Below are 27,522 nucleotides of genomic sequence, written 5' to 3' on the forward strand. Positions count from 1 at the left end.
GACACCTTACACCAGACAAAGGCACCAGCTGACTTAAATGAAAAGCTAGGATTGAGAGGATAGTAGATGTTGGTGACATAAAGGAATCAAGGGTGCTACAGCAGGATAGCATGAGTTTTAGAGGCTTTGACAATATAGTTGGGAACTCCAAGTTGATACATGAAATAATGAGTGCCTATTACAAGAATACCACTAAGTGTTAGCTTGAGTTGGTATAAGTGCTAGTGGTGGCAGGAAGAAGGAAAAATTGAGTGAACAATCACAGGAGGGTGGAAATGAGCATGAAATAATTTCTGGTGACAGAGGCCTGCCTGCCTGACAGAAGATCTTTATATAGGAGCAGGAAGAAATGGGGTTGGTGAATTAGGGTGGGGCCAGATATAAATGAACTAAAAAATCAGAAAGATTTGTACTTGATGTGATAGACTGATGGGTTGGCATTCATTGAAAGTACCATATGAAAGAAAAGGCAAGCTGCAGCCATGTTAGGTTTCTGTCCTCACTCCTCTAACAAACTGGTTGGCAGCTGCAACTCCCCAGGCATGGTCTGTGGAATATGGCAAGGCAGAGAGCCATCTCCATAGGAGGGAACATACCTTAAAAAGTGGTGGGGATAGGAGTAAAGAAAAACAAAACAAACAAACAAAAAAAAACTGGGCCAGACGCGGTGGCTCACGCCTGTAATCCCAACACTTTGGGAGGCCGAGGCAGGTAGATCACCTGAGGTCAGAAGTTCGACACCAGCCTGGCCAACATGGTGAAACCCCATCTCTACTAAAAATACAAAAAATAGCCGGGCGTAGTGGCGCATGCCTGTAGTCCCAGCTGCTCGGGAGGCTGAGGCAAGAAAATCGCTCAAATCTGGGAGGCTGAGGTTGCAATGAGCCAAGATTGCACCACTGTACTCTAGCCTGGGTGATAACAGTGAAACTCTGTCAAAAAAAAAAAAAAAAAAAAAAGAAAGAAAGAAAGAAAGAAAGAAAGAAAGAAAGAAAGAAAGAAAGAAAGAAAGAAAGAAAGAAAGAAAGAAAGAAAGAAAGAAAGAAAGAAAAGAAAAGAAAAAACCTAATTTATGAAAACCTAAGAACTCCAGAATTAGGAGATCAGATATAAAAAGATAATCTTTCTAGAGGAAAAGAGTAGTGCTGCAAACATATAAGAAATAATAAGATGAGGTCTTTTGGGGAGCTATCAATGACTGATTTTATATCTTGTGTCTCCACAAATGCTTAGTACACAGCCTCATGCACTGATGATGTTCACCATATTTAAGCAGAAAGGAAATGATTTGTTTTGATTTAGCTTGCTGGTTCACATGATCCTGAACCTCATAGAATATGATTAAGTGAATAAAATAATACCTTCATGAAATTGTTTATTGAGCATCCACTACATGCCGAGTACTGTTACTAGACTAATAAAAAAGCAAAATAAAACAAAACTCTTGTCAGTGAGGATGCAAGACCTTGACCAAAATAGTTCTCAGATGTTTAATACTATGCACTTCTAGGGTAAGCTATATACCTTCATCTTCCCAGAAAGATTAATAGTGTCTATAATTTCAACTTGCAAGAGCAGATGCAATGAAGAGAGGCAGTATTGCATAATATAAGAGCATTTACTTCCAAGTTTAGCTGCCTGTGTTTAAGTCCTTGCTGTGTCTTTTACTTTGAGTTTGATTGTGGGCAAGTTACTTACCTTCTCTATGCTCTATATTACTCAATTATCAAATATAATAATGATACTACCGACCTAGGTTGCTGTATTTAACAAATTAATATAGGTAAAATATTTCATTAGCTCCTGGCACATTTTAAGCTTTTGGTTAATGTTAACTGTCATTATTATAATTACCCAGCCTCTCTTAAAAATCTACTTTTATTGATACTGGTTATTTTTACCAGTTAGTTGCATGTAGCCCTTAAACAAAAGTCTTATTGACTATAAATATACTGTTCTTATAGCTTTATGATAAATACTATTGTCCCTCTTGCTCAGCTGAGATAAATACAGAGAGATTGCCACAGGCTTTGTGGTCAGATTGCCTTGGTTCTGAACTAAGTTCTACTTTATACTAACAGTGTGAGCCAGAACAAGTTATTTCAGCTCGCCATGTCTTGGTTTCTTCACCTGTAATCAGGAATAATTTTATGTACCCTCATAGAGTTGCTGTGAGGCTTAAATGGGATAATGGCTATAAAGTATTTGGTACAGTGCTTGGCACAGAATAAGTAATAAATATTAGCTAAGTGGCACACATAGTAACTCTGGAAAGGGAGAGAAATGCAGGACTGAAATTCTCTCCTCCTGCTCAGAGTAGGAGCTTTGGTGTGGATCAAAAATAAAGCTTAGTTCTGGAGTCCATAGAGCCACACAATTAGACCACCCTGCTAGGGTGGAGTATAGGAAATATAAATAGAACTGGTCTAAGGCAAACAAACCCTTGCTTTCTTTTGGCTCTCTTGGATCCCTTCTTTTCTGCATAGTTTGCTCTTTTGATTCTTTCTGATCCCAGTGGGTTGGTGCAGGAAGACACCATTCCACAGCTCTTGAAAATTTGAGCAGGATCAGGGTGTGGCTCAGGGGAAAGGAGACTGAGAGTGGGTGGTTTAGCTCATCTAGATCTTATAAAAACAAGAAGGAGAAAGAGGGGGAAAAGCGGTTTAAAAAGAGAGATTGAGAGACAGAGAGAGTGTGTGGACACTTTTTTCTATGTTCTCACTTATTTTCTCCTTTTTGGCCAAAATTTTAAGATCCAGTGAACTAAGATATGATGTGAGCTGAGCTTGCTTTCTTGTGTGAACCCCAAGCTAGATGGGAAAAAGGAATCCCTGGCAGTATACATGTTTCAATCTAGCATTGAATAAAGAGAGTTCCTTCAGTGCTATTTATCTCCTGGATAATATAGAGGTTTTTTTTAAATGGCCACAAATTCATTGTCACTCCTTCCATCAAGAAGTGGGATCTGTGAATACCCTATTCTCCATGATGTGCTTATTTCACATTGCATGCCTGTATCAAAAAACTCATATACCCTATAAATCTATACATCTACTATGTACCCACAAAATTTAAAATAAAATAATTTAAAAAACAAACAAGCAAACAAAAATAAGGCCATGGCCAAACATGGGAACTTGTTGCCATGGTTAAATCGTGGTAGGGCCAACTTGACCTGATTTCAGAGATGGAAGAACAGAAAGAGGAAAATCAACACTGAAGGTAAAATTAATGCTTTATTCTTAAGTGATCCTGTGAAGAGGAAGTGCCAGGTGAACTGGGATTAGTTTCTGAACTTGTCTGTATTTCTCTTTACCTTGAGAATTTACCTTTGTTCAATCTAGCTCTGGGGGGAAAGCCTCAGATGTTGGTTTCTTCCCACCATCAGCACAGCTACCCTCTCCTGTAGTTTCATGCGGGCTCACTTTGCAAAACTGGAATGGTGACAACCATGAACACCTCATCTCAGAATGCCTGGAAGGGCCAGTGGAGTTGAGGCAATCTGAAAGGAGGAATTGGAAATATCCAACAAACCAATGTTTTACCACCTGGTTTTCAATCATAAACTTCATTAATCTGAAGGAACTTGAGCTATTTATATTTACAAGGAAGCATCCAAGGTCAAGTGTTCACTGCTAATTAGAATCCTAGAACTTTGGGGCTTAAATACCTTCAGAAGCCTTCTGGTTGAATCTTTCATTTTACTCATGAGAAAACTGAAGCTCAGAGAAAGGAAGTCATTTGGATAAATTTATTAAACCACAAAGTGGCAAAAGCAAGGAAAGAAACCTGGTTTTCCAAGTCTGAATCCAGAGTTATTTTTACTACATCAGTGCCTCACAAACTTCAATATGCACACAAATCACTTGAGGCTCTTTTACAAAAGGCTACTAAGGAGAAACAAAATTGACTTACCCATACCATCACATTTCTTCTTATCTTATCTTTTATCTTGTGCATGTTTATTTCACCATCTTTCTTTGAGATACAGACTGTTTTTCATTTTTCGTCTCCTTATTACCCCTGCTTTCATTTGTCCATTTTGACACTTGCCTTGGTATTAGTACCAGTAAATGATGAAATATGCACAAGAGAAAAGATAACAAATGCGATGTCATGGCTAAGTCAACGTGCTTCTCCTTCGTGGCCTTTTGCAAAAGGTTTGTTGAAGGTGGAGGTAGAAACTGGTTTCAAAACAAGTTTGGGGGCTATTTCTGGATTTCCTGTCCCCTGTATTCATGGAAAATCCAAAGCATACAGTATGAATATATAGTAGTGTGCCCAGTTTTATTCTGTGGTTTGTGGAAACTGGTCACACTGCTTTATAGCCACACCACATATATTTAAAGGCTATAGCTATGCAATGGGGTTTCAGTCCAAATGGTTCAGAAAACTACTTCATTCTTTTACTTTGTCAGTAGGATTCTGGCTGGTACTTAGAGAAGAACTAGATGAACAGGGAAACTTATGACTTCTATTTAAGCAAGCCAGGACCTTCAAATTAAGTGGGGTTATTTTCCTTCCCAATTTTAGAAGATATAAGCTCACACTGGAGCTAGTTCTCTGCCTTCCCAGCTTTATGACTCATGTGAGCTTACCTTGGATAGTTCACTTCCTTCTCAGGGCCTCAGTTCCCTAATTTGTAAAATGAAGGACTGAACTACTTCCAAAGCTCTTGTATTTCAGTTACCATGTTCATCCCTTGAACATGGTAATTGATGTGCAAGACAATGACTAAATCCATGAAATCATCTGCTCCAACTATGTTCTCCAGGTTCTCTTACTTCCTAACACAGAAGGAGCACACAGAAGATTTTCAGTACTAAAGTTGAAACAATGAAGTCTTTTTTGGTTATCCTTTAGTTACCCAGAAAAATAAATCAACCAGAACTTTTCTCTCAGCCACCAAGAGTTCTGGTAACCTGTGTTTTCCCTCTGAGAAGCTTTTCTGCCGGTGTCCTTTATGCTTGTTGGTGACAAGAACAAAGACTAGGGGTAAGAGTGGGAGTAGCTGGAGTCTGGACTCAGTGGGCTGCAGAGTAGTTGACAATCATGTTTTCTTATTAGGTGTCAGGAATGACCTTGGCCATTTATGAAATATAAGTGATGCCAGGGAATGCTTAGCTGTTCTTTAGAAAAGATTTAGATTAAAATTCCTGCATTGCAATTTTACAAAAGAGAGCAGAGGAAAGGGAAACATCAAGCTAAGTTTGACCTTCTCACCTTGTGATTCTGATCTTCGAGGGTCTCTGGTGACAGTGCTATGCCTTCTTTGTGCATAGATGGCACTCAATTTTTTGAGAACTGGCTTCAGTACTTCTTGCCTTAGAAGAAAATAAAAAGCAAAATTATATGATGAAATATGGATGAACCCAAAAAAAGAAAGAAAGATAAGGAGAGGGAGAGAGAGAAAAAACAAAACCCAGAGAGGTCACAGGGTCTATCTTTTACATCTAAGGAAGTAGAAGCTTAAGTGAGCTCAGGCAGAATTGGCCATGTGATGTTTTTAAAAGTCCATATAAGGAAATTTCATGCTACAGCCTGTCAGTACTGCCAATTCTGCTCATGAATTTTCTATTCCGTTTGACAATTCTGTTTTCTGGAGTTATAAAAGGAGGAGTGCTTCTTCTTAATAAACTTCCTCTTCCACAGCAGGATAGAAAGGAACCATAGCTGAAAATAGGAGTTTTTAAGTGTGGCAGAGCAAGCCCAGAAATCGGGGTTTTCAGCCTAGGTTATCTTCTAACTAGCAGTGTGTCCTTGGGCAACTAGTCTTTCTATGGCATTTTTTTTTTTAAATCTGGAAAATTAAAGAAGGTCAGAGTATAAAATCTCTAAATTATCTCCTACTAACACAAATATGTGTTGCTTTTTTTTCAACTTTTATTTTCGATTTGGGGGCTACATGTGCATGTTTGTTACATGGATGTATTGCATGATGCTGAGGTTTGGAGTACAGTACGATTGAACCCATCATCCAAGTTGTGAACACAGGAACCAATAGGTCATTTTTCAACCTTTTCCTCCCCACTTATAGTCCCCAGTGTCTATTGTTCCCGTCTTTATGTCCATATGTACCCACTGCATATTTGGTTCTTGAAATGTTTGTGCTGAAGCACCCTGGAATTTGATTCCCAAGCAACTAATGCTGCCATCTTGTGGTCAAAACAAGTTTGTCTTTTTGTTCTAAAGATGGCTCTCCAGCTAAGACACAAATGATGTGCATTCATTCAGTATATTATCATCTATGTATGTATGTATTTCTATCTATAGCTATCTATGTATATCTGTCATCTATCTGTTTATCTATATCTCTATCATCTGCTCGTAATCTATGTATCTATCATCTATCCTATTTTTTAATTTTTTATTGAAGCATAACATACATATAGAAAATTTCACCATTAATAAGGATGCTAAATTTTCACAGACTAAGCATATCTGGCACCCAGATCATGAAACAGAGCACTACCAGATCCCACAAGCCCTCTTGTGCCCCTTTTTAGTCACTGCTCCCCACCCCCAACCCACACTCACAGTGAATTTCACAAATGTAACATTGTGCAAAATAAGGCCAGATATAAAAGTTAGTACCCGCCCCCTGCCCTGGGTTATCACTATCCCAATTACTAACAGCATAGATTTATTTTGCTTGTGTTTGTATTTTATAGAAATTGAGGTATTCTCTATGTATCATATTGTTGCATATAGTTGTACATCATTCTTGTTGCTGTAGAGTATTCCTCAAGAGCCTCTTAAAAATTGGTCTGCGGTGGCCGGGCATGGTGGCTCACGCCTGTACCCCCAGCACTTTGGGAGGCCTAGGTGGGTGGATCACTTGAGGTCAGGAATCCGAGACCAGCCTAGCAGACATAGTGAAACCCCACCTCTACTAAAAATACAAAAATTAGCCGGGTGTGGTAGCATGCACCTGTAATCCCAGCTACTCGGAAGGCTGAGGCAGGAGAATTGCTTGAACCTGGGAAGCGGAGGTTGCAGTGAGCTGAGATTGCGCCACTGCACTCCAGCCTGGGTGACAGAGCAAGACTCCATCTCAAAAAAAAAAAAAAAAAAAAAAAAAAAAAAAAAAAAAAAAAAAAAAAAAAAAAAATTGGTATGTGGTTAAATTAAATTTTGTTTTTTTCAGTATGAAAGTCATGTTTTGTGAATGGTAGGAAACTTTTTTAAAAAGTAACTCATAACCCTCTTCCCAAAGATAGATCAACCATCATTAACATTTTGGTGTTTTTCATCTCAATATTGTTTTGATACATTTTTTTCAACAATTAAGATAGTTGCATATAGAATTGTGTATATAAATTTTGTTACCTTAATAGTAGAATGTAAACATATCACATATTAGAATGTAAACAATAACACATGTGTTATTAAACATCCTCATGGATGTCATTTTTAATTTATTTTTATTTCTGGAAGTCTTTTTAAATAAATAACATTCGCTTACATTTGGGGGGCTCAGAATATTTTTTCTTTGTTTTACTATGAACAAACCCAGTGAACATCCTTAACCAGAAAATGTTTTCTGTTCTTTGGATTGTTTCTTTTTAATACAACTTCAAAATTTAATAAAAGTACTAAAAGTAGAACTTTGGGGTCAAAGCCTTTAAAAACAGGAGACAGCTTCAGTTTGTGCCTACGATGCAGTCAGTGATGACACTGGGGGAGAAACTGGCACATACTGAGTTCCTAGTATATGTACCAGACATTGTACAAGGGGCTTTACTGACATTCTCTCATTTAATTCCCTGAAAAACTCTATGAGGTACACATAATCTGCTTTTTTGGAGAGAGAAAAATCAGAACTCGGACAGGTTAAGTAACTCATCCAAAGGTGCACGAGGAGTAAAATGGCAGAACCTAGATTTGGACCCTTGTCTGTCAGGCTACAAAGCTTGTGATCTTTCAACTACACCACACTGCCCCCCAGAGTGCAGTTTGAATGATGCAAAGGAAACAGACCCTCTTCAATTAATCATCTCCACGGGCCTGTCACAGTTCCTAATAAACTGTACATGTTATCTGGGCAGGGCAAAATTCTATTTTTCTCAACCATTACATTAAAGCAAGAGTATCAGAGTGGCTTTGATCTTCTAGCAAGGCCTAAGAATAGAAATTGGGCCCCAAGAGAGTGTGAGCAGTGTTTGCCTAAGAAGAGGAAGAAGCTGTTTCCCACCTATGTTCATTCTTCTTGAATTTTTTCTACAGTGAGATGGAAATTGCCTTTTTCCTCTTGTTTCCCTTCTATTAATACATCTGAGTGCTCAGTCTTCCCTGCCCCATCCCTCTGACTTTTTCCCAGCTTGAATGTTGTAGCAGCCAGCTGGTGCACTACTAAAGTTCTCTCTGTCTCCTTTCTGCAAAAACTAAAGCCTCATGGCTGGGTTTTTGGATACCCTTCCTGGTCATTCCAGCTGCTTTCTATTTCCACTATTCCTTCCTCCTCCTCTCCTCCTGCCAAGTACATCTTCTTTATTTCTCCAGATTCCATCTTGTTATCTGCTACTACTATTAGTACTACTACTACTACCCACCCCCCACCAAAAACCAATCTCCCAGATTATCTGAAGCTACTTTGGGAAGCAGAGGGTAGAGTCCTGAGAGAAGGAAATGAGAGAGGAAAAAAAAATGTCAGCTAGGGCCGGGCGCGGTGGCTCACGCCTATAATCCTAACACTTTGTGAGGCCGAGGCGGGTGGATTGCATGAGCTTAGGAGTTCGACACCAGCCAGGGCAACATGACGAAACTCTGTCTCTACTAAAATACAAAAAATTAGCCAAGTGTGGTGGCATGCACCTGTAGTCCCAGCTACTCGAGAGGCTGAGGCACACGAATTGCTTGAACCCAGGAGGCAGAGGTTGCAGTGAGTCAAGATCATGCCACTGCATTCCAGCCTGGGCAACAGAGTAAGACTCTGTCTAAAAAATAAATAAATAAATAAATAAAAATTTTAAAAGTCAGCTCAACTCAGTTGCTGCATGTTAGATAAATGTCAGGCAGCTGGAGTACAGCATGAGCACTTGAAATGACTACCATGAACACAAATGCCGACCTGCTGCACCCCGCCTTAGGTCTGAGACATGAAAGAGATGTCAGTATGTCCTTCCTTGTTCTGAATTGCCCAACAAGCAAAACCTTTACCAGATAGCTGTACTTCCCTCTCCGCCAAACCGACACCAAACTAAAACTCACCCTGCAACATCCTCACCCTAATGCTAAAGTTTGTACCAAGTTTGGGGAACTAATGAGCATCAGACTCCTATTATTTTTAAAAAATGATGCTGGAACAATTATATATCCATATACAGAAATAAACAAACAATACATCTCAACCCTTATCTCATACCATATATTAATACAAAAATTAACTGAAAATGGATTATAGACCTAAACGTAGGTGTTAAACTATAAAAGTCTTATAGGAAAACCTAGGAAACATGATAAACATAATTCTTTATTACCTAGAGTTAGTCAACAGTTTCTTAAATATGACAATGAAAGCATAAGCAGCAAAAGAAAAAAGTAGAAAAACTGGACTTCATCAAAATTTGTTTGGTACAACAACAAATTAGAAAACCTAGATAAAATGGATAAATTCTGAGAAACACACAAATTACCTAAACAGACTCAGAAAGAAATAGAAAATCTGAACAGACCTATAACAATTACAAAGTTTGAATCAATAATTAAAAAAAAAAAAAAAACTCCCAAAAAAGAAAAGTCCAGGACGAGATGGTTTCACTGGTGAAACATAAACATATAAAGAAGAATTAATACCAATTTTTCTCAAACTCTCCCAAGAAACAGAAGAAAAGGGAATATTCTATGAAGTCAGTTTTCCCTTGATACCAAAACCACATGAAGGCATCACAGGAAACGAAAACTACAACTATCTCATGTGAATACAGGTATAAACATTCTCAATAAAATTCTGTCAAACTGAATTCAATGGCATATGAAGAGGACTACACATCATGAGCAAGTGGGATTTATCCCAGGAACAAAAGGGTTGTTTAGTATAAGAAAATTAATCAATGTAACATATTACATTAAAAGAAAGAAGGAAAAAAAATATGATAATTTCCATTAAGGCAGGAAAAACATTTGACAAAGTCTAGCCACCCTTTTTTGACAAAAACTTTCAACAAATTAAGAGTAGAAGAGAACTTCCTCAGCATGTTAAAGGGCATTTATGAAAAACCCACAGCTAGCATCCTCCTCAATGATGAAAGACTGAAAATAGTCTCTTAAAATCAGGAGCAAGACAAAGATGCCTGCTTTTACCACTGCTATTCAACATTGTACTAGAAGTTCTAGTCAGATAAATTAGGCAAGAAAATAAATAAAAGGCATCCAAATTGGAAAGGGAAAAGTAAAACTATCTCTATTTGCAGATGACATGATCCCATATATAGAAAATCTGAAAGAATCCACCAAAAAACCTACAAGAGCTATAAACAGATTCAGTAAAGTTACAGGTTAAAAGATCTACAAACAAACAAAAAATCAAGTGTATTTCTATACACTGGCAATGAAAAGGAAGTTAAGAAAACAATTTTACTTACAATAGCATTAAAAGAATAAAATATTTAAGAATAAATTTAGTCAAGGAGATAAAAGACTTATACACTGAAAACTATAAAACATTGCTAGAATAAATTAAAGACCTAATGAAATGGAAACACATCCTGTTTTTAAGGATTGGAAGACTTAATATTGTTAAGATGGCAATACTACCCAAATGAATCTATAGATTCCATGCAATCTCTATCAAAATTCCAATGGCCTTTTCATAGAAATGGAAAAGCAAATTTTAAAATTAGTATGGAATTGCAAGGGGCCCCAAATACCCAAAACATTTTTGAAAAAGTAGGACAAAGATAGAGGATACACACTTCCCTATTTATTTGGCCATCTAAAGGCATGAAATATTGATACATGCTACAATGTAAAAGAAACTTAAAAACATTACAGTAAGTGAAAGAAACCAGATATAAAAGGTCACATATTGTATCATTCCATTTATCTGAATTGTCAAGAATAGGTAATCCACAAAGACAGAACAAAGAATGGTAGATGCCAGGGGCTAGAGGAAAGAAGGAGTGGAGAACAACTGCTTAATGGGTACAGTGTTCCCTTGGGAGATGATAAAAATATTTTGTTACCAGAGGTTGTGGTTGCCCAACATTTTAAATTCACTAGATGCCACTGAATTGTTCACTTTAAAATGATTAATTTTATGTTATGTGACTTTCACCTCAATAAGAAAAGGTAAAACATTTGTGCTTCAAAGAATACCAACAAGACAGTGAAAATACAAGCCACAGAGTGGGAGAAATATTTACAAGTCATATATCTGATAAGGAAATTGTATCCAAAGTAATGAAATTTTATAGCTCAACAATAAAACTATAAATAACCCAATTAAAAATGGGCAAAGCATTTACAACACAGTTCTTCAAAGAATATATGGAAATGTCCAATAAGCATATGAAAAGATGTTCAACATCACTAGTCATTAGGGAAATGCAATTCAAAACCACAACACGATACAATTTCACACCACTAGGATATCTATAATCAAACAAACAAACAAAACAGAAAATAGCCAGCATTGACAAGGATGTGGAGAAATTTAAACCCTTATACATTGTTGGTAGAAATATAAAATGGTTCAGGCTCTTTGGAAAATAGTTAGGCAGTTCCTCAAAAAGTTATGCATAGAGTTACCATATGACCCAGCAATTCTACTCCTAGCTGTATACCCAAGAGAAATGAAAACACATGTTCACAAAAAAAGTGTAATATATACGTGAGTGTTCTAGAAGCATTATTTGTAGTAGCCCCAAAGTGGAAACAACCCAAATGTTTATTAATTGATGAATGGATAGACAAAATGTGATATATCCATAAATGAAATATTATTTACCTTTTAAGATACAGTTCAAGTCTGTAAAGTCTTTTCTAATTCTTCCTCACTCTGACTCTAGGAATCATTGACCACCCCCTCCTTCATACTCCCACAGTACTCCACACATGTGTCTATAATGTCTTGCTGTACTTTTAAGAAGTGAAACTATCTACCACCACACAGTCTTATGCTTAAATCAACATGATTTTACTATTCTACTGTCTTCATCAACATTACTATTCCAGGAAACTTTTGCTTAGGAAACTGCAAGTTGTAAATCAACTTTATTGTACATTCCAGGGACTTACTGAAAAAATGATCAACTCATCAGGAACATCAAGCAATAGTTATAAGCAAGGATTCTTTGAACTCCACTCCTCAAAATCCTTATGTGCTGGATATACCAGTCTTAAACTACTGTGTAATGATTCTTAATCAATTATAACAATGCCCTCTTCCCATTGAAAGATCTGCCTTAAACCAGACTTCAAAACTCATAAATATCCCAAATCCACCCTCACCATGTGTAGATACTACTAAAGTCTGTTGAGGTAGTGCCACCCCTTACTGCAAAGAGAATAAACTCAGCTTTGTTTCATCAACAGTTTGTATTGATGATATTTTGGAGTAATAAGAAATCAATATTTATTTACATGTTTACATCTCTCCGTTAGATTTCTAGTTCCTTTAGAGCACAGACTATGTCCACTTCATCTTTTCATTCTCCATATCTAGCCTCACCCCTGAAATATTATAAAAATTTTAAGCAAGAATGATATTGAATGAAAAAAGGGTGAGTGGGCCTGGAGGATGCCAAAACACGTAGGAGGCTATTGAAATAAAACAGACTTAAAAAGATGAAGGCTTAGAGGACGGCAGCCCACATGGAGAAGAGGGTGAAAGAGATTTAGAAGGTAGAATTAATGAGACCACATAACAAAATGTCGTGCATAAAGGAGAGAACAGAATTAAAACTGACTTTAGGGTTTTCCGTCTTGGGAGACTGGGTAGATACCAAGAGTAATTCTGTTAATGTGAATAATTAAATTGTGAGGAATAACAAGTGTTAAGGCAAGAAAATGAAGTCAACTTGGACATTTAAGTCAAATTCAACAGTATTTCCATATTTGTATATTGCCATTCTGACTAAAGCACACTGAACTTGGAATTAAGAATACTGGTTTCTGGTCCTGGTTTGACTGCTTATAGGCACTTTATTATTATGTCTGTGCTTAGCTCTCTCATCTTCACAATGAGACTATGTGTTCTCTGAGTATCATTCCTACTCTGATAGTCTTGTATAGAATGATGATGCAGACCATGCCTCATATTTACTGTGAATCTGGTATACAGGAGAACAACAGAGGGCATCCTCATATCAAAGGTAGCCTCAGAATTTTAAAAAGCAGTTCAAAGAATGGATCAGCATTCTCAGGCTGTAATGGATCTTTAAAAACAATCTTGGGCCGGGCGCGGTGGCTCAAGCCTGTAATCCCAGCACTTTGGGAGGCCGAGACAGGCGGATCACAAGGTCAGGAGATCGAGACCATCCTGGTTAACATGGTGAAACCCCGTCTCTACTAAAAATTACAAAAAACTAGCCGGGCGAGGTGGCGGGCGCCTGTAGTCCCAGCTACTCGGTGCTACTCAGTGAGCTGAGAAAACAATCTTATCCTTGTATAAAGTTTTGTAAAATTAACAAAATAAATTTACATAAAGGTTTTTAAAATATATGACTTGTCCTCACCATAATTATGTAATCTGGACAGGAGCTAGATTATCCCACTTTATGGATGAAAAAATAAGCTCTGAGAGGCTAGCGAAGTTTCCATGTTCCCTACCAGGTGTTCATTTGAAGAAGATCTGAGAAGAGCATTTCCATAGCTGCCACAATAGGGGAAACAAATGACAAACACATAGACAACTGAATGTAGGATAAATGTCAGAAAGAGACAAGTGCTAGAAAAAAATATAAATCCGGGTAAGGCCATAAAAAGTGACTTTGTTTGGAAGGGGGAGGAGTTTTATTTTAGATAACGTGGTCACTGAAAGCCTTTCTGAGAAGGTGACATTTGTGCAGAGGCCTGATTAAGGAAGGAAGAAGCCATGTGAAACTTTGAGGAAAGCATTCCAGGTAGAGGAAGTAGTGAAAAGGCCCTGAGGCAGGAATGAGTTTGATGGCTTGAAGGTAAAAAAAGGAAGACCAATGTGTCTGGAACAGCATGAGTAAGGGTGGGTCTAGTGGGCTATGGTGAGCGGTTTGGAATCTATTCCATGATGGGAAGTCAATGAAGGGTTTTGAGCAGGAGTGTGACAAGATCTATGTGTTTCAATCATCACTCTGTTTTGTGGAAAACTTGACTGAGTGTCACTTGAGTGGATGATCAGTTAGAAAGAGAGTTAGGAAGACTAATTAGGAGGCTACTGCAGTAAATCTGGAAAGAAGAGATGTTGGCATAACTAAAATGAGAGTGGTGGAAGTGAAAGGAGATAGTTAGACTTGTGATATGTTTGAAAGACAAGTCTGTCAAAACTTGCTAATGGGTCAGAAGAGGAGTAGGACATAAAGAGAGGAACCAATGGTGATTCCTAGATTTGGGGCTTAAAAACACTTGGCAAAGCAAATAAGAATAGGGGTAGGGTTTTTGGGGGTGGTGAGGTGGGAATCAAAGGTCTGCACTACATCTCCATGAATATACTAAAAACTATTGAATTGTACACTGTAAATGGGTGAATTGCATGGTATATGTATGACCTATATCCCAATAAAACCATTGCCAAAAAATGAGTATTTGTTAGACCTATTAGATGCTTCTTAGCTATCTAGTAAGCAGTTGAATATGTAAGTCTAAAGTTCAGGGGAGAAGTTGAAACTGGAGATATAAACTTGGAAGTCATCAGCATGTTGATGGCATTTATTTTTATCTACTGCTCTGTTAAAAGACACCCTAAGACTTAGTAGCTTAAAGTGACAATAAATTATTATTTGTCATGATTTTGTGTGTTTCTTGTGGCTTGTGTAGCTGCAATTATCTGGAAGCTCAGCTACAGCTGGTACATGCATGTCTGGGGCCTTGGTGCTGGCTATCTTATGGGGTGCCCCAGTTCTCCTTCATGTGGCATCTCTTTCTCTCCATATGGTCTCTCATCATTTACTTATGTACCACAAGCTTCATACATGGGACTTGGCTCCCAAGAAAGCAAAAGCAGAAGCTGCTAGGCCTCTTCATGCTTAGTCTCAGAATTGGCACCTTCTAATTTCACTGTATTTTCCCATATTCTATGGTTCAAAGCAAGTTACAAGGCCAGCCCAGATTCAAGGAGGAGGAGAAATGGACTTCACCTCCTGTCAGAAGGAACAAGGTGCACATACAACAATAGGAGGAGTTGTTGGTGGCCATCTTTGTAGGTAATGCGTCACAATATTTAAAGTCATGAGATTGCAAAAACAAGCAATGGGAAAAGGATTCCTTGTTTGATAAATGGTACTGGGATGACTGGCTAGCCATATGCAGAAGATTAAAACTGGCCCCCCTCCTTGCACCACATATGAAAATTAACTCAAGATGGATTAAAAACTTAAATGTAAAACCCAAAACTATGAAAATGCTGGAAGACAACCTAGGCAATACTATTCAGGACATAGGCACAGGCAAAGATTTTATGATGAAGAGGCGGCCAAAAGCAATCACAATGAAAGGAAAAATTGACAAATGGGATCTAATTGAATTTAAGCGCTTTTGAACAGCAAAAGAAACTATCAACAGAGTAAACAGACAACATACAGAATGGGAGAAAACTTTTGAAAACTATGCATCTGAAAAAGGTGTAATATCCAGCATCTATAAGGAACTTAAGCAAATTTACAAGAGAAAAACAACCTCATTAAAAAGTGGGCAAAGGACATAAACAGACACTTTTCAAAAGAAGACATATATACATCAACAGGGGTATGAAAAAAGTTCAATATCACCAATTATTAGAGAAATGCAAATCAAAATCACAATTAGATACCATCTAACACCAGTCAGAATGGCTACTTTCAAAAAGTCAAAATATAACAGATGCTGGCGAGGTTGTGGAGAAAAAAAAAAAGAGTGCTTAAACACTGTTGGTGGGAGTGTGAATTTGTTTAACCATTGTGGAAGACACTGTGGTGATTCCTCAAAGACCTAAATACAGAACTATCATGATACCCAGCAATCCCATTATTGGGTATATACCCAAATGAATATAAATTGTTCTATTATAAAGACACATGCACACGTATGTTCATTGCAGCACTATTCACAATAGCAAAGACATGGAATCAACCTAAATGCCCATCAATGATAGACTGAATAAAGAAAACGTCATACATATACATCACAGAATACTATGCAGCCAAAAGAAAGAACGAGATCATGTCCTTTGCAGAGACATGGATGGAGCTGGAGGCCACTATCCTTAGCAAACTAATGCAGGAACAGAAAACCAAATGTTCTCACTTATAAGTGAGAGCTAAATGATGAGAATACATAGACACACACAGTGGAAAACAAACACACTGAGTTCTATCAGAGGGAGGAGATTGGGAGGAGGGAGAGGATCAGGAAAAATAACTAATGGGTACTGGGCTTAATACCTGGATGATGAAATAATCTGTAAAACAAACCCCCATGACACAAGTTTACCGATGTAACAAACCTGCATATGTACCCCTAAACTTAAAGTAAACGTTTTAAAAATTAAAAAAAGTTATGAGATTGGATGAGATGACTAAGGGAGTAAGTATAGAGAAACATAATTTCTGAGAATTGAGATCTAGAACAGCCAAATGATGAAGAGGAACCAGCAAAGGAGACTGAGAAGTAGTAATCTATGAGGTGTAGACCACGAGATAGACCTAGGTTCAAGTCCTGGCTCTCTACTTGCTAGCTGTTTTACCTTGAATACCTACTAGACCCTGGGTACATTTCTTAACTTTGCTGAGCCTCAGCTTCCTCATCTATAAAATGAAGATAGTAAGAGTACCTACTTTTCTATCCCTTTTCTTTATCACAAAGTAGGGAAAGAATAAATAAATAAATTTTAAAAAGTAAAATTGCCCTTTGGATCTAACACAAGGAATCCATTGGTGACTTTGGAAAGTGAGTGTTGGGAGCAGAAGATAAAATGGCTGAAAGATGAATAGGAGCTTCTTTCCAGAAGGTTGTCTGTAAAGGAAAAATAAAGGCAGGGGCTAGAGTGGAACAAAGTGCTGATTGTGAAGTTTTTTGAAAAGATAGTAGATATTTAAACATGTTTATAATGCTGATGAGAAGAAGCTAGCAGAAAATTAGTGGCTGAAATTCCAAAAAAAAAAAAAAAAAGAATAGATCAGCGATGGAACATGGTCCCCAGTGTATGACAGGAATGGGATTCATGTAGGGGTGGGATGATTAAATGTGGGCAGGAGTCAGAATTCCTCTCCTGTCAAATCAGGATGCAAACAGATACAGATATACCTGTAGGCAATATCAATTTTCTTAGTGACTAGGATAAGAGATGGTCTATGATAGAGAGGATGGTGGTGAGGCAGAGACTAACAAAGGTTGAAAGGTGATGAATAAGAGACTGCTGAGGAGGTGGGACACATCAAAGGGTGTTTCTGTGTTGAGTCAGTTAAATTTGAAGATCACATGGCACCAATGGGCATACTGATGTGGCTATCTCAAGCAGAGCTCTACAGTCCTGTGGAAGGATTAGAGATGGCAGGTGAGGTGGAATGATCTGGGGTTGGGTTTCATAGGGTAGAAGCTTTGCTAATTTTAATGCTTTCTTTCAGAAAGACTGAGAAGGAGAAATCATGTAGGAGTCTGTGCTGAGCTTAAATTCTTACTTTTATTCATAACCTGTGACCTAGAAATATCCAAGAGCTGATGGTGAGAGAACTCAAAATTTCTAAGCAACTATCCATGTACTAAGGCCACAGGATACATATGCGCATTTTCTCACTGTAAGCCTCACAACTGCCATGATAGGCAGGCAAAACCTTTGTTTTACAAATGAAAACCTTCAAGGCTCAGAGAGGTTACCGAACTTGCCTGAGCCTGATTTTCTTGTTGTGCTTCCTTCAGAATGTGAAGGCAGACTGATTATTGATGGAGCAAAGTGCACATTGGGGTGTGCACTTTGATTAGCTTTATGACATTATTTTGAATCTCCACACATACTCTGTGTTTGGTGTTCCTCTAGGAAATAACTGAGAAGAGGCCAATCATCAGGCCTCTCTCTCTCTGAATGAGGAGAATGTGGTTATTTATAATTCGTCTTTTAAGATGCCAGTATTGCTGCTGAGAGACTCCATATAGCTTTCTCATTTTCATGATATTTTATTGTAGAAAACTACCTCTTTTTGCCAGCTCTAGTCCAGACCGTATTTTCAAACCTCGTTTTGATGATTCTTCCAATCCCTTTTATTAAATGGTCTCTCTTGAATTTCCCTTTGACAGGGTCAGGATGAAATTCCTTACTGGTACATCTGGTTAATGATGTCACTGTTTCCTTTTCTTGCCAGTTTCCTGACATAATTACAAAGGAAACCTCTCACATTTTAGGGGTAGAGAAACCAAGACATAATGTCAGCCATGGCCAGGTTTGTGGGATAGTTGCTAATACTAGGTCTCAGGTGTGCATGATCAAGCAACTGAAAAATACGGAGTTAACTTCCTGCTGGAGCATCCCTTCATCTTTAGTGCAGGGTGATAGTCAAAATAGGTTAACACCTGTATTGGCCTGCATTAACTAATTAGAATGGGCAATAGCTTAGTCCTGGAGCAGAGTTTCCAAAGCCACTTGCTGAGCCAGGCCCTAAGTCTTTAGTTGCTGGATCATGGAAAGTATAGAGCAGGGTCAGAGGGGATGGTGGGGATCTCGAAGCAGTAGCTACTTACCAACCAGTATGGAAAGGATTTCAAGAATTGAACAACAGGAACAGCCTCAGTGGGACAGACCGGCTGAATGTCAGCACTGTCTTAGTGGCTATAAATGCTGTCTCGAGGTGCTTATAATCAGAAATACTGCCTAGGAATGTGTGTGGTTAGAAGGCAAGCAGGTTTATGCTTTTCTCCTGAAAAACCAAATACATGGAAACATTTTTAACATATTATTTTTTCCTTTTACATGTCATGAGGACATTAGTGATGACATGGCCATTTGCTCAGAAGTGTTCATTGTTATCTTATATCCATTCTCCTCTTCTTCCAAAGTAAAAGGATTATTGGCTGGACACATGACCACCTAGGCAAAGAGCACATTCTGCAACCTTTCTTGCAGCTAGTTCTGGTCATATGATTAAGTTATTGCCAATGGGATGCAGCTGGAAGAGATTTGAAGCACCCCTGATCTAACTCTTAAAGGAGGAGAATATCTCCTGCTTCCTTTACCCCACTGCTTGGTTTTTAGACATTGTGGAGAACAATTTTGATCCCCATGGACAAAGGAAATACCCTGAGATTGGTTGAACTACAGGATATGAAACATCTGTATCCCTAGACAACCTCATGCAGCCATGCAGCCCTAGATTGCCTACCTGCAGACTGTAATGCGAGAGAGAAATCACCTTCTACTTGTTAAAGCCATTGTCAATTTAGGTCTCTATTACAAACAGCCAAAACTATATCCAAATATATGAGGGTTTTGTGGGTTTCTCTTCTTGCTATGATTTTTGGCTCACCTAAATCTCATATATGTACAGTTGACCCTTGACATGAGGTTGAACTGCACGGGTCTGTTTATCTGTGGAATTTTTTCAACAAAAGTTATCCTGAGTGTTCCTGCCTCTCCTCCCTCCCCTTCCACCTCTTCTACCTCTTCTGTCTCTGCCATCCCTGAGAAAGCAAGACCAACCCCTCTTCTTTCTCCTCCTCCTCAGCCTACTCAGTAAGAAGATGAAGAGGATGAAGACCTTTATGATGATCCACTTCTACTTAATGAACAGTAAATATACTTTCTCTTCCTTATGATTTTCTTAGTAACATTTTCTTTTCCATAGCTTACTTTATTGTAAGAATACAGTATATGACACATAAAATATGTGTATTAGTTGACTGTTTATGTTATCAGTAAGGCTTTCAGTCAAGAGCAGACTATTCATAGTTATGTTCTGGGGGAGTCAAAAGTTATACATGGATTTTGGCTGTGCAGGGAGTTGGCACCCCTAACTCTTGTGTTGTTCAAGGGTCAACTGTATATGTATTAATATTTCTTTCTCGTTACCAAGTTAAGGACAAGTGATGCTAGAAAGGCACAATTACTGAGGTCTGAAATTTATTTAAGGTCCATTGTGCCCTCCTATTGAATGATGGTAAGGAGACCAATTCCTTTTTAACTTAATATCATTCTCCAGGTGAACATTAGGTACTCTTGGAGGTTGTATTAATCATTTAAATGAACTCAAATGCCTCTTTTGGATTAGGAAACTGATGTTAATATACCACTCTGGAAATAGAATGAAATAGACCTCGACCTTACTTTCCATAGTTTACAGTTCAAGCAGGAATAGATTTATATTCCCCTTGAGCCTTAATATTCCCAAGAAAAGAAGTTAATATGACACAACAAATGGAACAGTGGGAGAGGAAGGGACCACCTGTTTAGCCAGCTGGGTTTACTCCACCTGACTGGCTGTGTTAGCCCTGGGGGTCACTGGCGTAAGAGATAAAACCATTGAAATGGAATGTCTGTTTCCTCAAATTGGGCAGTAGGATTAGTGATTCTGTACATTCAATAACCTGATACCTGTTAGGCCTAATGCTTACTTTGCTGCAAAGAAGCTGCCTACTCCCTAAGATAAACTATCATAAGTCACACATGGTGGAACTGAATGAAACTCATTTTTTCAGACAATGAGTATTTCTGTGGTATTTTGTCTCAAACAGACATAATACAACAGAGCAAGGGCTGTGTACTCTCATGGTAGAATTTAAGCTGCAGTTTGAGATGTTTATCAAGAGTTTACTGCAAGGTTCCAGCCAGGAATGATGATTTTATCAGCCAACTCTAGAGTATCATAGGCCAAGAATTTGACCCCCAAGTGGCCAATACAAACATTTTCCAATTCCTTTAACATTTACGGAGCACTTATATACATATAATCTCATTTAATGCTCAGAACGATCCTGTAATCCCCCTCTTGCAGATGATGAAATTGAGGCTTGGAATGTTTAAACAACCTCAAAACTACCTTTAGCTAGTATTGTGAGAGAGCCAAGACTTGAACCCAGACTTGTCTTCCTCCGAAACACAGGCTGAAAGTTAAGTTCTGTGCCTGAAGTTAATTTGTGAAGGACATGAGATGGGACAGACCTGCTTCCATAGGCTGATTCACCTTTCAAGCCCTGAAACTTGGAGTCAAGCAGTTAATTGGAAACCTGTTTTCACATAAACATTCAATTTCTCACTATTCTTGAGATCTGGGTGGTAGTTGTTGAGGATGATATTTCAGCTTTACTGGGGATACTGACCTGCTGTGAAAAGTCCAAAAATCCAGCAGCCCATGGAGAGGTTGAAGAGACGCCAAGTTTCTGAGTAATCCACAACTTAGATCATCAGCTAGCTTAGAAAGAAAGATGATTGTATCTCTAGTTGCTTGGAGCTCATTCTGGGGAAAGAGATATCTGATTAATGGAAATTTTATTCCAGGAAACAGCTTTACTTATATTCTCAGCACTTGCTTATATGATTTCCAGGAAGTGTTATTTTCACTTTAAAGCAATCTTCAGGGTCTTTAATGATCTTTTCAGCACTGCTCTGTAATTCCCCACACTCTTATCTGAAAGTAACAACAGGAAACCTAGTTTTAACATCAACTCTAAACATCAAGAGAGGAAGGAAAACAAGCCTATTAATTTTGCTTTTTTTGTTTTCAGGCAAGAGCTTCTGCTCATCCATGATGGAATCAAGACCCTGGCCTAGGGAACTTATGTTTCATTGGTGGTTTGGGGCCTAGGGACAGAAGGGTCTAAGGTGAGTAGTCCAAACCTCTTTCCCCTGGGTCCTAATGAGAAAGATCTGTTGTTTGGGTGCTTAGCTCAGCCTAGCTATTTAACAAAAATAACAGAGAAGGAAAAGATCCCTGAGGGAGGCAAGATGGAGTCTGCAAATAGCCTAAGTTTCTAAGACAAGCCTCTGGGGCAACAATCAACTCCTATGTATATTCATCCTCCAAAATACATGCAAGCCAAGCCTGGTGAGAAATACACAGCCCTGTCAGTCAGGACCACAGAATCATTAAACCAGGGAGGAAATTATAAACACCAATATTTAAACTAAACAAAAACATCATTCATTAATCAAACAAACATTTATTAAGTGCTATTCCAGTTGTTCTTTAACCATAACGTACATCAGAAATTCTTTTCCCAGCCTGTCTCCTGTCATGCATGACTGCCTATTATCAACCTTCCTGAACATGGTTGCTATGTAGTTAGAATTCATTAAAAGTCTGGGATTGGCCACCTTATATTATTGGTTTATTTTTTCTGTCAATTAAGATGTTCTTCGCTGTAAATAACAGAAAACTCAACTCAAACTGGCTTAAACAGTAAGGTAGCGTATTTGTTTCCTATTGCTGCTGTAACAAATTACCACAAACCTTAATGCTTAAAACAACACAAATTTGTTATCTTACAGTTCCAGAGGTCATAAATCTTAAATAAATCTTTCCGGAGTAAAATCAAAGTGTTGGCAGAGCTGCCTTCCCTCAGAAGGCTCTAGGGAAAATTCCATTCCCTTCCATTTTCAGCTTCTAGAGGCTTCCCACAGTCCTTGGCTCATGGACATGTATCACTCTGACCTCTGCTTTCATTGTTGTAGCTCTCTGTGACTCTTGACTCTACTGCTTTCCTGTTATAAAGACTTTTGTAATTTGATTGGGCCCTCCAGGATAATCTTCATATAGCAGGATCCTTAACTTAATCACATCTTCAAAGTCCCTTTTGCCATGTAAGAGAATATATTCACAGATTTCAAAGATTAGGACATTAACATCTTGGGTGGGCCATTATTCTGTCTACCATACGTAGTTTACTGGATTACACATTGGGGGTACAAAGTTAGAGGAGACTTTGTTGTTGGTTGATTCAAACATTTAAAACTATCATCGAGGACAACTCAACACCAAACAACTTTATTTTAAAAATGGACAAAATTTAGCTGGGCATGGTGGCATGTCCCTGTAGTCCTAGCTATTCAGGAGGCTGAGGTAGGATGATCCCTTGAGCGAAGGAATCTGAGGATGCAGTGAGCTATGATTGTAACATTGCACTATAGCCTGGTGACAGAGTGAGACCCTATCTCTAATAATGTAAAACATAGCATAACATTAAATAACAGGAAAGAGTATCTAAATGATCAAGGAAATTGAATAAACATTTCTCAAAAAAATATACAAATAACCAATAAACACATGATAAGATGCTCAACATGACTAGTCATTAGGAAAATGCACATCAAAACCATAATGAGATACCACCTCACAACCATTAGGATGGCCACTATTAAAAAAAGAAAAAAAAAAACAGAAAATAACTAGTGTTGGCAAGGATGCAGACAAATTGGAAACCTTGTGCATTCTTGGCTGGCATATAAAATGGTACAGCCTCTGTGGAAAAAATTAAAAATAGAATTATCATATTACCCAGCAACTCCACTTTCTTGTATATACTTCTTTTTTTTTTTTTTACCTCTTCCTGATTGCTTTTTATTTTTTAATTTATTTAGTTTTTAATTTTTTAGTATACTTCAAGTTCTAGGGTACATGTGCACAACGTGCAGGTTTGTTACATATGTATACATGTGCCATGTTGGTGTGCTGCACCCATTAACTCATCTTTTACATTAGGTATATCTCCTAATGCTATCCCTCCCTCCTTCCCCTTCCCCCCCACCCTACAACAGGCCTCAGTGTATGATGTTCCCCTTCCTTGTGTATACTTCTAAAGAATCACAAGCAAGGACTTAAACAGATATTTATACATATATGTTCATAGCAGCATTATTCACAATAGCCAAAAGGTGGAAGCAACCCGAGTGTCCATCAACAGATGAAGGGATAAACAAAATGTTGTATATTCACAAAATGGAATATTATTTAGCCATAAAAAGGAAGGACATTTTGACATACACTACATCATGAATGAACCTTGAAGACAGTGTGCTAAATAAAATAAGCCAGTAACAAAAGGACAAATATTGTATGATTTCTTTAACTTTTTTAATTTTTTTGAGATAGAGTTTCGCTTTTGTCGCCCAGGCTGGAGTACAATGGCGTGATCTTGGCTGACTGCAACCTCTGCTTCCTGGGTTCAAGCGATTCTTCTGCCTCAGCCTTTCAAGTAGCTGGGATTACAGGTGTGTGCCACCACACTCGGCTAATTTTTTTGTATTATTAGTAGAGACGGGGTTTCACCATGTTGGCCAGGCTGGTCTTGAACTCCTGACCTCAGGTGATCCACCCACCTCAGCCTCCCAAAGTTCTGGGATTACAGGCATGAGCCACCACACCCGGCCTGATTTCTTTTATATGAAGTGCATAGTGTAGTCAAATTCATAAAAACAGAAAACAAAATGGTGGTTGCCAGAGGCTAGAGGAGTGGGAAATATCAGAGTTATTATTTAATGAGGACAGACTTTCAGTTGAGAAAGATAAAGTTGTGGAGATGGATGGTAGTGATGGTTGCACAAGAATATGGATATACTTAATACCACTAAACTGTACACTTAAAAATGGTTACGATGATAAAACGTATGTTCTGTGTATTTTACCAATAAAAAAAGCCATCAAGGACCCAGATTCTTTTGTTGTTGTTTTGTTTTGTTTTGTTTTTTTGACAGGGTCTCACTCTGTCACCCAGTCTGGAGTGCTGTGGCATGATCATGACTCACTTCTGCCTAGATCTCAGGGCCCAAACAATCTTCCCACCTTGGCCTCCCAAGTAGCTAGAACTACAGGCATGGGCCACAGCACCCAGTTAATTTTTTTTTTAATTTTTTTTTTTTTTTTGTAGAGATAGTCTCACTATGTTGCCCAGTCTGGTGTTGAACTTCTGGGGTCAAGTGATCCTCCTGCCTCAGCCTCCCAAGTGTTAGGATTACAGATGTGAGCCACTGCACCTGGTCCAGATTCTTTTTTTTGTCACTATACTCTGTTATCTAGAGCATTCACTGCTTTCTAAAGCTAGAATCTCCTCGTGGTCATGATAGACAACAACAATCAGAGCTGTATGTTTTCTTGCTTACAACCAAGGGAAGAGCCTTTCTCCTAAAACCAAAGACAGTTCCCGCAAAGCTTCCAATGTACTTTTCCTTGAATTTCAGGCAGGTTGAGTATCTGAACCATAGCTGGAAAATGATATAAATTTATCCTCAGACCAAACAGGCTCACCCTTTGAGCTGAAATCAATTCTCCAACTTGCATTGCTGCAATTCAATAGGAGAGGAAGAAAATGAGTCCTAGGGAGTCAACCACAATGTCCACTACTTCCAATTTACAACTTGTGGAGCAACCTCAACTCAAGTGCACAGACTAGGATACAAAACCTCTGTGCAAAATTCAAGCTCTCCTTCCAGTTCCTTCACAGCTGTTTCATTCCAGTGCCTGCAACACTTCTCTGCATTTCAGTTCTGATGCCTCTTCAGATCTCATCCTATTACAACAGGAAAGGCCACATCTATGGAGGACAGACAGGGAGTGAATAGAGAAGGCATCACAAGAGGCCACATTTATATTTGCTTCCATATGTAAATGTGGATGTGCCTGGGAAGTGCTTTGAAAATAGGAATTCCAGGAGCTAACCCAAGAAATGCTGAATCAAAACCTTAAATAAAAATTGTTATTTCTCTTCATGAATTTGCATCTTGAGAGGTTTCCTAGGTAATTCTGATATTGATCCACGGATATGCTTAGAGAAGCTTTGGCCTTATCTTTACTAAGAATTGTCCTCAGTGCTATGAGTAGAGTAATAAAGATGATATGGGTCACACTGTTGAGAAGTTCACAGTCTATTTGAAAGAACAGATACTTTAATTACAGCTAGACAAACTGGTGCTGTAGTAGAGACATGAATATAATTCTATGAAGCTGATACTGCCACAGGGAGTCAGAAAAAGTTTCAGAGTTTTTGGCTATAGTGAAGTAACATTACAGGGGTGCATCCACATTGAAAAGAGAAAAAGAGAGGAAAAATTTTAATAATTCAGACTACCAAGAAGACTTAGTGAGTGTAGAATTATGTGAGTGTGAGACAGCAGAAATGCATTTGTGATTGTCCCACGGGATCTTAGTTCCTTACTTTTGCAGTTTTGGCATCTCACCACACTGCTCTGAATATGATTCTAGTGTTTAATTATACATATTTTTTACCTACGTATTTATGTACAAAGTTGTATCATGTAACATGAGGTGTTTAATACATTTTCAAACAAAACAATGTATTATGTACTTTGGGGTGTTTAATACATTTTTCGGAGTAGTTATGACTACATGTAGTTAAATATTACATTGCTGCCTCTAACGTGCATCCCGCATCCCCATCCTTACCTCATCCTGGCACCTTAAACAATGATTTTAGAGAAGGAGTGGCAGTTATCTAGGTGGAAGAGTAGACAGAGAGATTCCAGGCAGAGGAATCAAAATCGTCAGCACAACACATTTAGGGTATAGCCAACCAGAAGTTCAGCAAGGCTCTCAGAGGATGTATGGAGTAATATGGCAGGTGATCAGGCTGTTCACGTAGAGCCAGATTAGTAAAGAAAATGTTAAGGACTTTGTCCTTTAAACAGATTTAAATGATTGCCGATGAAGGGGTTTAAGTAAGTGAATGACAAGAGCAGATGTGTGTTATAGAGACATCATTTATTGACCAGGTGGTGGCTACTCTGAAGCAATAGAGACAAGACCTCTGAGAGCTCAGGGAAGCTCAGTCCAGTTCCATTTTACGAAGGCTCTTGGCATAATAATAAAAAAAAAAAGAAAGAAATTATAGAATAAGCCAAAAACAGTATGAACTATTCAAAAATTATTATATTTAACAAGTTAACACTTCAAATACACACATTAACTCAATGACTATTTCTGTGATCTCATATAGAGATGTTGTTAATCTAGGTAGAAGCCTAGGCCACTCTCCATCTCCAAACTGATTTTATTTCCAGATTTCATCATGTTCTAAAATCTTGAGCAAGCAATTTAACCTCTCTGTGCATCAGTTTTCTGACAATGGGAATAAAAACTACTTTGTAAGGATGGAGTGAGATAACAGGTGTACAGTGTCTAGCACTCTCAGGTGCTCAGCAGGTGTTAATATTTCTTCACAATCTTTAAATATAATAGGGCTGGGCCCATGTGCACTCACACAGGAGTACCCATACACACCAACACATGCACTTGGATTCTGATAATGCTGCCCTGGGGTCAAAGTTGGAGAGGGGGTAATTCAGCCACGCCATCCCAGTGCCTCTCCCTGCTTCTGTGCATACCCACTACTTCAGATATCTTCCCATTAAAGTTTTCTGCCTGTACATTCACATCAGTATGGATGAGTTATGCCATTAACTTATTTCCTCACCCAAGA

The sequence above is a fragment of the Rhinopithecus roxellana genome, chromosome 7 (genome assembly GCF_007565055.1).
Source record: "Rhinopithecus roxellana isolate Shanxi Qingling chromosome 7, ASM756505v1, whole genome shotgun sequence".
In the NCBI taxonomy this organism is placed as follows: Eukaryota; Metazoa; Chordata; class Mammalia; order Primates; family Cercopithecidae; genus Rhinopithecus; species Rhinopithecus roxellana.